The sequence below is a fragment of the Harpia harpyja genome, chromosome 21 (genome assembly GCF_026419915.1).
Source record: "Harpia harpyja isolate bHarHar1 chromosome 21, bHarHar1 primary haplotype, whole genome shotgun sequence".
In the NCBI taxonomy this organism is placed as follows: Eukaryota; Metazoa; Chordata; class Aves; order Accipitriformes; family Accipitridae; genus Harpia; species Harpia harpyja.
In genome coordinates, this window is record NC_068960.1 from 3632094 (window position 1) to 3645412 (window position 13319).

At 57.8% G+C, this 13319-nt stretch overlaps 1 protein-coding gene across 1 annotated transcript in view; it reads right to left on the minus strand.

Moving 5' to 3' along the window:
* Positions 1 to 12362, minus strand: part of RAI1 (retinoic acid induced 1) — a 76221-nt gene extending 63859 nt beyond the window's left edge. The window contains 1 exon segment of the mRNA XM_052772731.1: positions 12212 to 12362. The gene's annotated coding sequence lies outside the window, so the exon portion shown is untranslated.
* Between the last annotated feature and the right edge of the window lie 957 nt (positions 12363 to 13319).

Sequence of the window (13319 nt, forward strand, 5' to 3'; positions counted from 1 at the left end):
AGAATGACTGATGGAGACCATGACCCCAGTGAACCACAGCCTTGCTCCCCCAGTCCCTTCCCATTTGCCTTTTGTGATTACAATTAGTAGTGGGGGCTGGCAGGTGGGGGAAAAATAAAATAAAATAAAATAAAAGCCACCCCCCCCGCCCCGCTCCCACCCCCTCATTGTCTGCGTGAGGCTGGCTGAGCCTCTGCACACTGCAGTCCTCTGCCCATTGTACTGCTGAGAACATGCGAACAGACGCTCTCGGGCGATGGGTTTTATTGAACGCAACTTCAATGGCAAATGGAGGGGGGGGGGTGAGAGAGAAAAAAAAAAAAAGCCTTGAAAATCCATGCCAAAAAAAAGAGGTGGGAAGGGTGTTCTTTAATGCAATCAATGGCTCCTTCCTATAACTCTGCCTGTTGTGAGGAAATTTCTTTCCAGTAGCAGCCAGCAGCAGTCCCAAGGCTGTGACATTGCTGTAACGCTTGGAGCTCAGCTCTCTATCTCTGGCAGCAGCCCCGTCTTTTTGTCATTATTGGCTGTGATTGCAGGGGGTGCATGCCAGCTTGCCGAGTGCTGAGATATTGCTGTCTTCCCCTCCCTCTGGACAACCTGCCCTCGGAGAGGAGTTTGGGAGGGCGGTGGGGAGGAGATGGGGGTGAAATAGGGAGCTGAATTCTCTCTGCCTCCCCTGAGTAAGCTCCTATCCGAACCCACATGGATAGGTAGAGGTCCCCAAGGCCCTTTCGGAAAGCTCATTAGGAAAGTAGTGACAGATGCATTAGCTATTAAAAAAAAGGGGGGGAGAAGCTATCATAGAACTTTAAAAAAAAGCAGCAGCAGCCGCCCGACAGTTTTATTGCTGTCAGATCCTTTTTTTCAGTGGGCACGTTGCAAAGCAGGAGAGGTTTGGGGAAATATCTGACGCACGCATGCTCTTCCCGTGCTCTGGGCTGTCAATAAGCCAGCCGGGGTATTTCTCACACCCCCAGGAGGGAGCTGCCAGCTCTGCCTATTGCCACTGCAGCCACTCACCCTCCCCATCCACCCCAGCACCTCCCAGAGAGGAGTTTTTGGAATGGGCACGTCTGGCTCCATGCAAAGCTGTGGGAAGAACCCACCGGCATGCCACAGGGGGCCAAAAAAAATGGGCGTCAGCTGCTGCCATCTCCGACTCAAGCTGCAGCCTGGGGAGGACAGGTCTTGGCATGAGATGTTCCCTCCTGATCTAAGCAGAGGCTGCTGAGACGGTGATAGAGTCCTGCGTGCCGGGACCTGCTGTCCCTGCAAGCTCCGGCAACGCGCTCAATGGAAGGACGGGTACAGGTCACATTGTGCAACTGCATCGGACGCGCAGTCAGGCTCACGGCCCCATCTCAGGCCCCCCATCGCTCCAGCACAAGGTTGCAACCCGCAGCCCTCGGAGCCGGGGGAACAGGCATACACACGTGCCAGCGGGGTGCGTGCCGGCAGAAGGGATCAACTCCCTGCACCGAGGGCAAGCAACACATCTGGCAGCCACGGAACCCTGCGTAGGGACTGGGGACCAGGCACGGGGCAGGATGGGAAATGGTGGGTACTGGATGAAGACTGGATGCTCTGGATGGTGGTCTGGGCTGGTGAGCTGCGGTGGGCAGGGGGGTAGATGATGGGAAGGATGGGGAGGCAGGATCAAGGTGATGGTGTGGATTTGGTCCCTCCCCATCCTATGAACCAAAAAGGCCACCACCGGTCTTACACCTGCGTGAAGAGCAGAGCCCAGCTAATAAGAGGAGAACAACAGATGTTGCACCTGCATGACAGCTCCCAAACGGCGCCAGACGAGCCGGAATTCACATCTGAGCCGCAACGGCAAAGCTCTTCCCACAGACAGCAGTGGGAAGCGGGGATCAAAATGCCACTTCCACAACCGCTCTCCCAGCCCCAGGTCCTGCATCCATGCGCCGCATTTTCCACGGACCATCCTCATCACTACAGGACACTCACGTGAGGCACGAGTGGGCCCCCTCCGAGACCTCGGCATCCCTCAAAAAGGGGCACAGCTGTTTCAAAAGCAACCAAGGGGGTATTGGAGGCAGCCATCAGCCCGTGCCCCCCGACCTTCCCTCCTGCCACCTCCCAACCGCAGTCAGGAGGCAGAAACCTCACCGGAGGAAAACAGCAGCAGCAGAAACCGTCCCCCCCCCGGGTCGAGTTTTAAATGGCTCTCGGATCCCTTCAAACAAATCTAAATGCACCGATCCTATTGTGTGCATAAATCTTTGCACCGGGGCCTGCACGCCTCCACACTATTGATAAAGAGAAACGAGTCTTAAATATTTAATGAGCGAATAAACCCGTTAAGAGGATATGATTAACTGCACGCCACAGCTCTGCATTTAAGGTGTCCCTGCTGTACCTTTAGAGGGGTTTTATTTTTAAGGGAAATCGGCAGCAGCAGCTGGTGGAAGCGAGCAGCCGGGGTGTGAGGGTGCCGCATGAATGGGAACACCAGCACAACGCTCCACTTCGGAGGCATAAATATGCCCCGGGAACTCGTGCTATTAAGGGGGGGACAAGTGGGGCCCCATTGACTCAGCCCGATGGTGGGGGACAGAAAATACAGCCAAGGAGGCTTTATGAGAGGTGGCAGGAGCCAGGCTGTCGGTTAGAGAAAACATCTGAACTCTGCACCTTTCTGTCTCGCCTCGAAGCGGGAGGGGGCTGGTGCGGGGGGGGGGGATCAGGAGACCTTGGAGCTATTTCCAGCTGAAAAAGGGAGCTGGAGTGCGACCTTGGGCAAGCCACTTACGGTCACCCTCTGCCTGGAGTCGAGCTCTGTGCGAGACAACCGGAGTCTTGTCTGCTGTGGGTGCGGATCAAGGCAGTATGTGGAGCCAGGCTGGTTGCACGTTCCTTCCCTCCGCCTCCACCGAGCCGGCAGCAGCCTCAGCCCGGGGCCAGAGCGCCGAGCGGGGCCAGGGTACCAACTCACCGCCGCACGCCAGCCAGCCCACAGGATGTTTCTCAGGCACCCAGAGAGCCGTCGATGGAAGATTTTATGAAACCGAGTGCTATAAATGTCCCCTTGCTATGTGACTTTTTATGTTTCTAAATTATTTTGATCATTATTTTTACCAGAGCAAGGTGAATAATACAAAACAAACCACTGTGAATCATCACTCCAGTTTTTAGATATGTTAAATTTAGCTGTTTTGGTGCCACCTTTTTGTTTATATTCTCCAAGTGTTTCTTGCCAACAAGTTACCGGCAGGGATTTTTGGCCAGGAAGGGATGAAAAAAAAAGACAAGACAGACTGTTAATTTTTAGCGGCAACTGAAGATATTGGAAGAAAGTGAATTTCAAATTCTTAATTGCAACAGTTCCCTCCCCAAACCTCAAGTCTAAAAATTAAGCCTGCCCAATCGGGAAGCCGAAATCCATCATGTGATGTAAGATCCCAATTAAAACGACTCTCATTCTTGAGACCGAGTATTCACAAAAGAGCAAAGACCACGAATTATTTGCAGAAATTATCTGGAGAACAATTTTGAATAATGAATACGATGGTGGAAATCGCAGTCCCTTTGAATACTTAATGCAACTACAAAAAATCACGAACAATTTGTGAATAGAAAAGAGGTGAAATACGTGGAATAGATCATTTATCACAGTCCTGCCACCATCAGCGATTATTACATATGAACGATGCCCCTGTACGGCTGTAAACGCTGCAGAAATGAGCTATAGCGACTGACGGACAGATGGAAGTCATGCTTGGAAATACACCTAATCGAAGAGGCTGTGCTACCACGGCCAAGTAAGGGACCACGCGCCCGTGACCTGGTATAAATCAGGGCGAAATAACTGGGGAAACGGGATGTACAAAGCAACCCCAGGCAGGAGGAAGGGATGCTCTGGGTGACGCAGCTGAGCGGAGAGCAGCTGTAGAGGAAGAAGCGCGTAGCCCTGACACACGCTGGCCAAATCCCAAGAGGCACTAGCGCAGAGTAACATCGAGGATGAGCTTCGAGACTGTGTGACTGTAACTGGTAGGTAGAAGGGGGTGGGAGATGCCTGCTCCCTTCCTGTGCATGGCGGGCAAGCAGGGCAGTAGCAGGGAAAGGAGAGGCTCCAGGTAGGTCTGGATAAAACACGGGCAGATGCTGCTTCACCAGATACTGGCTCTGGAATGGGAAATACCGTCCTGCCGGCCAGAGGCTGCAAGCATCCAGACTTCTGCAGGGTCTGAAGCTGAGAGCCAGGGCTTCACCAGATCCCACCCTGTCTCAGCCACCTCTCCTCAAGCCCTGGGCTGAGCCAAACTCTGGCTTTACCCCGAGAGCTGCTCCCATGGCCACCTTTGATGCTCAGAGCATGCAGGACCAGAGAAGCAGACGTCTGCTAAAACCTGAACAGTCTTTCTTGCCTGGGAGCCAAACTCCACGTCTTTGTTAGATTTACTTTACCACCGCATCAGCTTTGCATTGCATCTACCAGCACTGAGTGTGGAGGCTAAACCCTCACCAGGCTTGCTTTTCTGCCAACGGGGTTCAGCTGGGAGGGAGAAAGGCAGGGAGAGTTTGGGGCGCAGGAGTAAGTAAAGAAGGAGAGAGGGTGCTGGAGGACTTTGGGGGCCACAGCAGGGCATGGAGGAGCTGGGAGAAGGCACCAGCACAGGGAAGCCGGGCAGGTGGCTGCAGAGGACGCGGCACTGCTGAGATGGAAGGGAACAAGTGCCCCTGAGCAGCACTGATGGTAGGGGTCTAGCCATGCCACTTCGATAACACTGTTTCTTCCTCTCTGGTGCACAGACTCTCTGCAGACCACCCGTCCCAGCAAAGACTCCTTCGGCCCAGCCTGGATGACCACACGCTGAGAACCACGGTCCCTGAAGGGTGCTGCCACCCACTTCAACATGGGCAAAACCTGCTCTTGCAGTCGCTGTCTGTGCTTCCCTGCAGAGCATGCAACTGCCCCCGCGCCGGGCAAAGTCTGCAAGCACCGCTCAGGCAGGGAGACGCTGGGCCTCTTCCTGCCCAAATACTGTGTGCGAGGCAGCGCAGCAACGGTCTGGTAGAGATGGAGCTTTTTTACATCCCAGCCTGGTCAGCTGACGTTTATCAGGGTAACAAAAGGTTACAGCCCGATCACAAGACAGGCTGACAATGCATCTTCCCCTTCTGGGGAGGAAAGTCAAGCGCCAAAGTTGTAAAAGGAGTCCAGTCATCTTTCGTATCTTCTTTTGCCTGCAGTTTGACATGTGGAGAGACGGTTCCTCTCATCTTACTTTGAAATGAAAGAGGAAAGGAAAATGCAGAACATTCTGCATTTTAGGTGCAGGAATTAAAAAAAAATAAAAATCAAATCCTTCTAATGTTTCAGATCAAATATTCCCCAAAGCTTCTGTTGTGGTACTCTAAGAAAGCAGAGGCTGGAGCTCTTGAATTCACTTGAATTCAGGATGGTTCTATCAATTTGCACCAGCATTTCAACAAGCCTGGCTGAGTATGCACAGGAAAGCCTGGCTGTTATGTGCCTGGACTGAGGCATCAAGAGAACCACTCAGGAACAGAGAGTCATTATTTGTTATTAACTCACCTGGAATCTGTGATTTCTTACATGCTATTTTGCTATTTGGCTGCGGAGTGAAACAGCTCCTTAAAAAAAAAAAAAAAAAAGGAAAAAGCGAATTGTCCACTAGTGCAGGATCATCTTTCCAGTGGACTCTACCAGGTCTCCAGCAACCTGGATCAAAACCAATTAAGACCATCCTGGTGGCTTCAGGGTTCTCTTCTTGTGCCCCTTTATTTACCGTAGATTCCCTCTCTGGCAGCACTAACCAGCCCCTGCAGAGATTGCCCTGTTCCAGCCTCCTGCTTTTCCAGGTTTGGGCAGGCACTGGGTATTGCATTTGGCTGTTTTTGGAGCATGGGTGTTTGCTTCATGCGTCCCTGTAGAGCAGAGTCCCCTCGGAAGGCTGTCCCAGGCAGGAAACTGCTGCTGCTCCTGGTCAGGGAATCACATGGGGAAAATCTGTTTCTCTTTCTTTTAAAAAAGCCTCCGAGTGAGGAGTTTTTTCTGGAGAGATGGAGAACTGCTGAGATCCGATGGGCTCTGCTCCTGCCTGTCTGACAGATTCCCCCCAGCACCAATTTGGCTAGTATGGTGGTTGCCATAATTATTTTTTAGGGATAACCATTTGTTGGGACAACAACTTGCTGGGATAATGACTTAGGGTGCACAGGGCACTTCTACGCCCCAGCTCTCTTACAGCATTTGCGTGTTATCTTGCTTATTTTGCAGACGGGGAAACCGAGGCACAGAGCTGACTCTGGAGATGGCCGAGGCTCCAGCAGTATCTCCAAGTTGCAGCACCTCCAAGTTGCAGCACTCGGGTGCTCCAACGACGCTGCCCACATGCTGCAGTATCAGTGTATCGCCCACAATCCGGCTGAACTTCCCCAAGATCCCCGGACGAGGGATCTCCTGCATCCCTTCCATCCCTAACTGAGCCGCCACAAGCTGCTGGCCTTGGTCCCTCTCTCTTGAGCATCAGTTTGTGTCTCTGGCACCCAACAGGCACCTCTCCCAGCAGCTGGGCTCTGCCCCACTGATGCTCAGGGTACCACCTTTCCCCACACCATCCCCAGGAGGGCATCACGGCAGGGCTTGTGCATCTCCGCCATGGCTGGTGACGGCGGGGCGGACAATGACATTTGCTGTGGGAGCCTGACATTGAACCCAGCCAGTCAGAACGGCGGGTGTTTTGCTGGCAAGGGTAGCGGCTCTGCTCCGACACCATGAGCGAGGGGACAGGAGAGGGAGGGGAAAGGAAAAAAGCCGAAGCAGCAGCCAGACAGCTGCCTCTTCCTCCTCCTCCTTTTGTGCAGAAATGTGTTTTTGTTTGTCAGTCAAACAGATTGTTTTCTCCTTCTTTGCAGGCCAATTGTTTCTGCTCCTGCAAGATAAGGGATTGAAAAGGGCTATATTTTTATGGCATGGAATCTAGGCCCTCCGAATTGGAGGGGAGACATCAAGTGGGAGGAGATTCCTGTTCAAACCAACACTCCTCTCCCCAGTTCCACTCTCCAATCCTATTTCCACCCCCATTTTCCTTTTTTCTCCTTCCTTCTCCCGCCTGGAGCTGCCTCTCAGCCCTCTCGCTATTTAATCTCTGTCTCTCTGGTAGACTCGGGAGGTTTACGCAGCTTCGTCCTCTTTGCACCATCTGCTGAAAAGAATCTGTCTTTCCCCTTGCTGCTCTGTCCGGCGGCTCCTCCTGCCATCCTCCCCCACCAAAAAGGGGAGAGCAGAGCTGGTGCCACCGCAGGTGTACATCCAGACGAACCCAGGAGGGGGTTTTCCTTTTCTGTGAAGGTTTTGCCCAGAAAGCGCCTTGGAGAGCCAGACCCCAGTGTGGGGCAGGAGCAGGAAGCAGAGACAAGGGAGGAAAATGGTTAGTAACAGCAAGCCCAGGCCAGGATAAGACAGCAGGTTCCTCTCCTGGCTCCCAGAGTGGGTTCAAGGAACCTCCGTCCAGCCTTCTTTCTTTCTCATGTCAGACTCCCCCAAATCTGCAATCCAGGTGAGATGCCGTGACTGATGATGATGGTGGAGAGTGGCAACACCGGAGCGGTGACCGCTGAATGATCATCAGCATCGTATTTATGCCATCGGAGCAGGTCCCCAAGCCAACGGATCTGGAGAAGGTCCTTGCTCTGGGGACCATCAGGGCTGGAAGCAACCCCAGCCTCGCAAGCGGTGGGGATGCCTGTGTCCCAAGCACGAGTCCTTTGCTCCTGTGCGCCGATCACATCGCGCTTTGTTGTTTGGGGCTGACGACCGGAGGGCGGTTTTGCCTCCCCTCCTCGGGGGATGAGAGCCTGGAAGGGGGCAGCGTGGTTCATATCCAACTCATAAGCCTCTCAGAGCTCAGGCTTGAGGACTGAGATTCACTCAATTAATTTTGCTTTGGCAAAAAGTCCATTTTTATTGCTATTTCATGCCTTCAGTATAGATTTTCCCTGCTCGTCTCAAAGGGATAATAAAACCCGACTCGTTCTTTTTATAAAAGTCTCACACTCCCTCTCTCACCAGGCTCTGTGTTCCCCAGCTAGAGATGTAAATTTAAAGGGGAAATGCTGTCATTTAAAACAAAACAAAACCAAAAAAAGCAACTCAGAAAGCCCATCTTTGAGCATATTCCAGCTCTTAAAACTAGGCCGTGCAACCGAAGCAAAAACCAAGCGGCCACCTGCCCACAGCAAAGTGGCCTCCCCGCAGCGATGCCCACCCTCCCACTGGGGACCGGGGGTGACCGCCAGCCCTAGGAAGCCGCTCTCCATCTTGCACGGCTGGCGGTGGCCCTCAGCTTGCTGGGACGTGTAGTTTTTGCCGGCTGGGCGCCGGCGAGCGCAGGTGGCCACCGCTGCTCGGAGCCAGAGCCAGCTCTTTGCACTCGGCTGTGACGCCGGCTCCCCAGCACCTGCACCTGCCTCCCTCCTCCTCTTCCTCCTCCTCCACACCGGGCCCGGGGTGAAAGCCTCGCTGCTGCCGGCCCCGAGCAGCTGTACAAGCCCTCCTGGGAAAAATCCCAAATCCACACGATGCTGAGCAGGTGGATTCTAAGCATGTTTCCAAGCGGGTGGTGGGACGGGACGCCGGCATGACGATGCACGGGTCTGCCCGCTCCAACCCAGCTGGGATGCATCCTGCCTGGTCTTCGGAAGGGCTGTAGCTGCGGAGCATCCCTCCGAGAGGTGAAGAAGGGAAACTGCCTTTCCTCTGCCTCGTGCCCTGCTGCGGGGGACAGGATGCGAGCGGAAGCCAAGTCGCATTGCTGGAAGTCTGTCATTAGTCAGTGGCAGCAATTGCCTGGGGACAGGGTGGAGTCCCCAGCACCCGCAGTTTTTAAGAGCAGGTTAGACCCGGGTATCTGCCTGGCATGGCTGATCCAGCCCGCTAGGACGGACTCAAGACGGTTTCCTCCTGCCCTAGCCGCGTGTCTGATTCGGTGATGTGCATAAATCCGCTGTCACCGGGACTCTCCCTGCCTTGGCGGAAACCAGGAGCGAATCCAAAGCAGAGCGAAGCCGTGCGAGGCAAGAGGAGACGTGCACGTGCCTGCACGGTGCCAGCCGGCATGCTGCCGCCACACCGGCCCGGCACTCAGCCCTGTGCCGCAGCACGGGACTGGACCAGCCGGGAATAGGCCGAGGTGCGACAGCCCAGCCCTTCACATGCAAATGTTTCTCCCTCTCCCCATCTTTTTCCCTTTGCCTGCGCCCCACTGCGAAGCTGTCTGCACGCCCCAGCTGCCGGGAACTCAAAACCCTGCCTGCATCTGGCAGGGCAGGCAGCGCCCACGGCGAGAGGAAACCCACAGCTTGCTCTGTTCCTGCAGGTGTGCCTCCAACCGACAAAAGTTTTAGGGCAATTCGCGCTGGGACGGGCAGAAGAGGAAAGACGAGGGTGAGGAAACCCCCGGCGATATCACACTCCCTGGCTAAATGATGGCCCGTCACCTCCGGGCTCAGCTCACCGTGCCCCCGGCGAGGCTACGGCGCAAGTCCCTCAGGTAAACCAAAGTTGCGCTGTATCCTCTGATGGCAGAACAAACCGTCCTTCCTTGCCGTGAGCTTCCAAGCCTGAGGGATGGTGCAGAAAAGAATTCTGCAGCTTCCCCATTTTGCGGGAAATCAGTCGGGGGCCCTAGATTTTCCTGCAGAGCTCTCACAAGACTTGACCCTCCAGGCTGGAAAATCCTTAGCGAGCTGTGACAACCTCTGCAGCTCAGGCAGAGGCGAGAGATGATTAAGACTGGCTGAAATCTCACAGGACTCTGACGTCTGAGAGGCCCCATGCAAGACAGAGAAACACCCCGGGCTGCTCCTTGCAACCCACGACTCCCCTCACCTTAGCACGAGGCCGAAGGGAGACCAGGGACCAAACAAGGCCAGGAACCAGGTCACTGCCGCTGGTTTCCAGGCAGCAAAGGTTTGGAAGAGCAGAGGATCATTTAGCAGAGCGACAGTGAAGGTTCAGAGCAGAGCCTTCAAATTACACGCTACAGAGCACTTTTCCTGCCTAAAAGGTCTCTGAAATGACTGTGGCGGCTCTGAAACGAAGCACTCTGTATGCAATTGTTCCCTGGGGCTTGCAGAGGAGACAGAGCCGGGAGAAGAGAGGTGGGTCTGCGGTCCCTGGCACGGGCAGCTCCTCATCAGATGAGGATGCACACTTCTTCTGGGCTCCACAGCACAGCCGTGCTGCTTCCCTAAATCTCCCTGGCAGTTTCTACCGGTTGTGATTTTTTTGTTGTTTTTTTTATCTCTCACTTCCTGCCTTGAACTTCACACAGCTCCTGGCCCCGGGCTGCAGAGCTGCTGCTCAGGGTGCAGATGCCCCCAGCCTGGGCTCTGAGCCCGATGCGCAGACCCACGCTGAACCCCCCCAACACCGTGGCTCTCGCCATGCCTCAAGGCACACCTCGATCCCACGGGAAACGGGGAGGGAAGAGTGCTCGGGGGGAACGTGTCCTTTTCTTCCCATCCTTCTCCACTCCATCCCCCAGCAGCTCGAGGTCCATTTTCATCAGCCAGTGACAGACACCAGGAGATGCAGTCTCAGCACCAGCTCTGCACCTGACCGTGCAACGCCAGGGCACCATGCACAGCCAACCTCCGCCTTGCCCCCCGTGGGTCCCCCCAACCTCTCCCACCAACGCACGGGTGCCGGCACCCGCATCCGCAGAGCCACCGCGGTGCTGCTTGCCCACCTGGGGAACGTGAGCTGCCACCCTGCAGAAGGCGGCTGCGGGGTAGGAGCGATCTGCAAATCCCAGCAGCCAGCAGAAAACCATTTCTGGACCCTCGAGGAGGCTCCAGTGATGCCCACGAGCTGGGGCAGCTGGAGCTGAGCTGGGAGAACCCTCGGAAGGTGCTGGCACCACCAGAGATGCTTTCCCTCCGCTTGCACGGGGCCCTAGGAGCGCTCTCCCACGCAAAACCCCCACTGTTGTTTTTGTTCCTCCAAAACATCGCTTTGGGAGGTCACCTGAGGGCAGCCAGCCCGGGCACCGCTTGCAGCCAAGGGGAGAACAGGCAGGAACCAGTGGCCACAAGAGCTTTTGCCAAGCCAAATTTGCTCACGTCTAAGGGACGGCATCGCGCTCCGTCAAAGGCGGCGGGGAACGAACGCGCACCCCAGCAGCTCCCCGCTCTGACGTCAATGAAAATCTCCGGCAGGTCTGCGACGTCAGCCGCGACGCTTCGCCATCGGCCGGAGAGCCTTCGGGATGCCGACCCTTGGGCCGGGGCGGGGGGAAGAGGCCGGTCACCATCTCCATTGGGATCCCCGGTGGTGCAAGCACCACCGTGCTCAGGCTGCTGTTCCAGCTGCACATTTCCAGGGGGGTGGTAGGAATGGGGGGGGGGGGGGGAACCACACACACTGGAATTTAGCTGGAATTTAGCAGCTTAAAAGCAGCTGCAGCAGAAGGGCTTGGGGGGGGGCGCGCACACCCCCCCCCCCCTTCCTCCAGGGGGGCTTCAGATACACCAAGTCCCCCCTTCCGCATCCCCACGCTGCCAGGCGGGAACACCGCGGCCACCCGCGGGGCCGAGGGGGCCGGGGAGCCCCTCGCTGCCCCCCCCTCGTGACGTCACCGAGCTAGGGCCAGGCTCGCGCTTGGCGGGGTTGGGGGGGGGGGGTGTCGAGGCGGGGGGGCGGGGGGGGGGCCGAAGCGGGCTGCGGTTGTAAATGTGAGTGCGGCGCGATGGGAGCGCGGGCGGAACGCAAGGCTGGGCAGCGGGAAAGGAAGGGAAGGGAAGGGAAGGGAAGGGAAGGGAAGGGAAGGGAAGGGAAGGGAAGGGAAGGGAAGGGAAGGGAAGAAGATGCCGGCAGCGCGGCGGAGACGCGATGCCACCGCCACTCCAGCGGCAGCAGGAATGCAGCGGCCCCGGCGGGAGCCGCGGCTGCAGCCGCCGTTGCGACGCGAAGCAAGCGGGGTGGTAACGCGCCCCCCGCCCCCGCCCCGGTACACCGGCAAGGCCACGGGGGCTGCGGCCCCCGCCCCGCCCGGCCAACCCCTCTCCCCTCCTCCCCCGCCAGACAACGGCTGTCACCCCCCCCCCCCCCCCCGCCCTCCCCCGGGGCCCAGCCTCGGCGACGCGGCCGGCGGGCTAGAGCCGGGGCCCACCCGGATCCGCCCCCCCCCCCCCGGAACCGGAGGCTTCTTACCTGACGGGCCGTGTGGCCCCGCTGCGTCTCAGCGGCGGCGCTGGGCGGGGGCGGCCCCGGCGGCCATCCCCGGGCGGCCGCGCCGCTCTCCGCCGCGCCGCGCCGTGCAGAGAGCCGCCTCAGCGGTGTCAGCGGGCGGGAGCCCCGCGCGGCGCCGGGAGGGAGGGGAGGAAAGTCGGGGGCATGACCGAGCGCCGTCGGAAGTGCACGCGCGCCCGCCGCCCTGCCCGCGACGGCGGCGACACCTGCCGGCCGCGCCGGGCGCCGCCGGTAACGGGCGAGCGGTAGCGGCGGGGCCCGTCGGTCGGCGGGGGCCGGTGCGATGGGGATCGCGGATCGCGTACCGGGCATCGCGTACCGGGGATTTCGCGTTAGGGGCTGGGGGAGGGGAGATGGGGCACCGGGACGCTGCACCGGGTAGCGGTTGCTGGGCGCTAGCGGACGGGAGCTACCGGGTTGCGCATGGTGGGCAGCGGTAGTGGGTGGAGGGCACCACGGGTGCTGCCGGTACCGGGCACCGGGCGCTGCAGGGCAGGGTGAGGTCCCAGGCACCGCCGGGCACCGGGGACCCTGCGCCAGATCCTGGGCCAGGGCTTAGGTCCGGATTTGGATCCGGGTCTGCGGTGTCTGGATTTGGCTCCACGTCGGGATCGGGGTTGGACCGCATGTGGGTGTGCGCTTGGATCTGGGTCTGGATTTGGATCCGCATCTGGTTTTGCATTTGGAGCTGGATTCCCATCCGCGTCTGGATCACGCATCCTTTGCAAAGGATGGAGGTGGCATGTCCGACCCCCCCCCTCCCCGCTCTCCGAGCGTCCCACGGCAGCCCCAGCGGGCGCACAGAGCACCCTCACGCCACGGGGTGCTCACCACCCAAGGGTGCTGCCCGCTTACCCTGCCCCAGGCGGTTTTGGGGAGCCCGGGGGGAACGCCGGGGGCTGCAGCAGCCGTGGCAGGAGCCCTGGCCTCCGAGCCGAGGGGAGGGACAAAATGGCAGCGGTCCCGCTGGCCTTGGCTGTTGCTCAGCGGTGCGTCTGGGGCTGAACGTGCTCCAAGGAGGAGCTGAGGTCAGGGAGGGGGACGAGTGCAGGAAACATATTAAACGAGG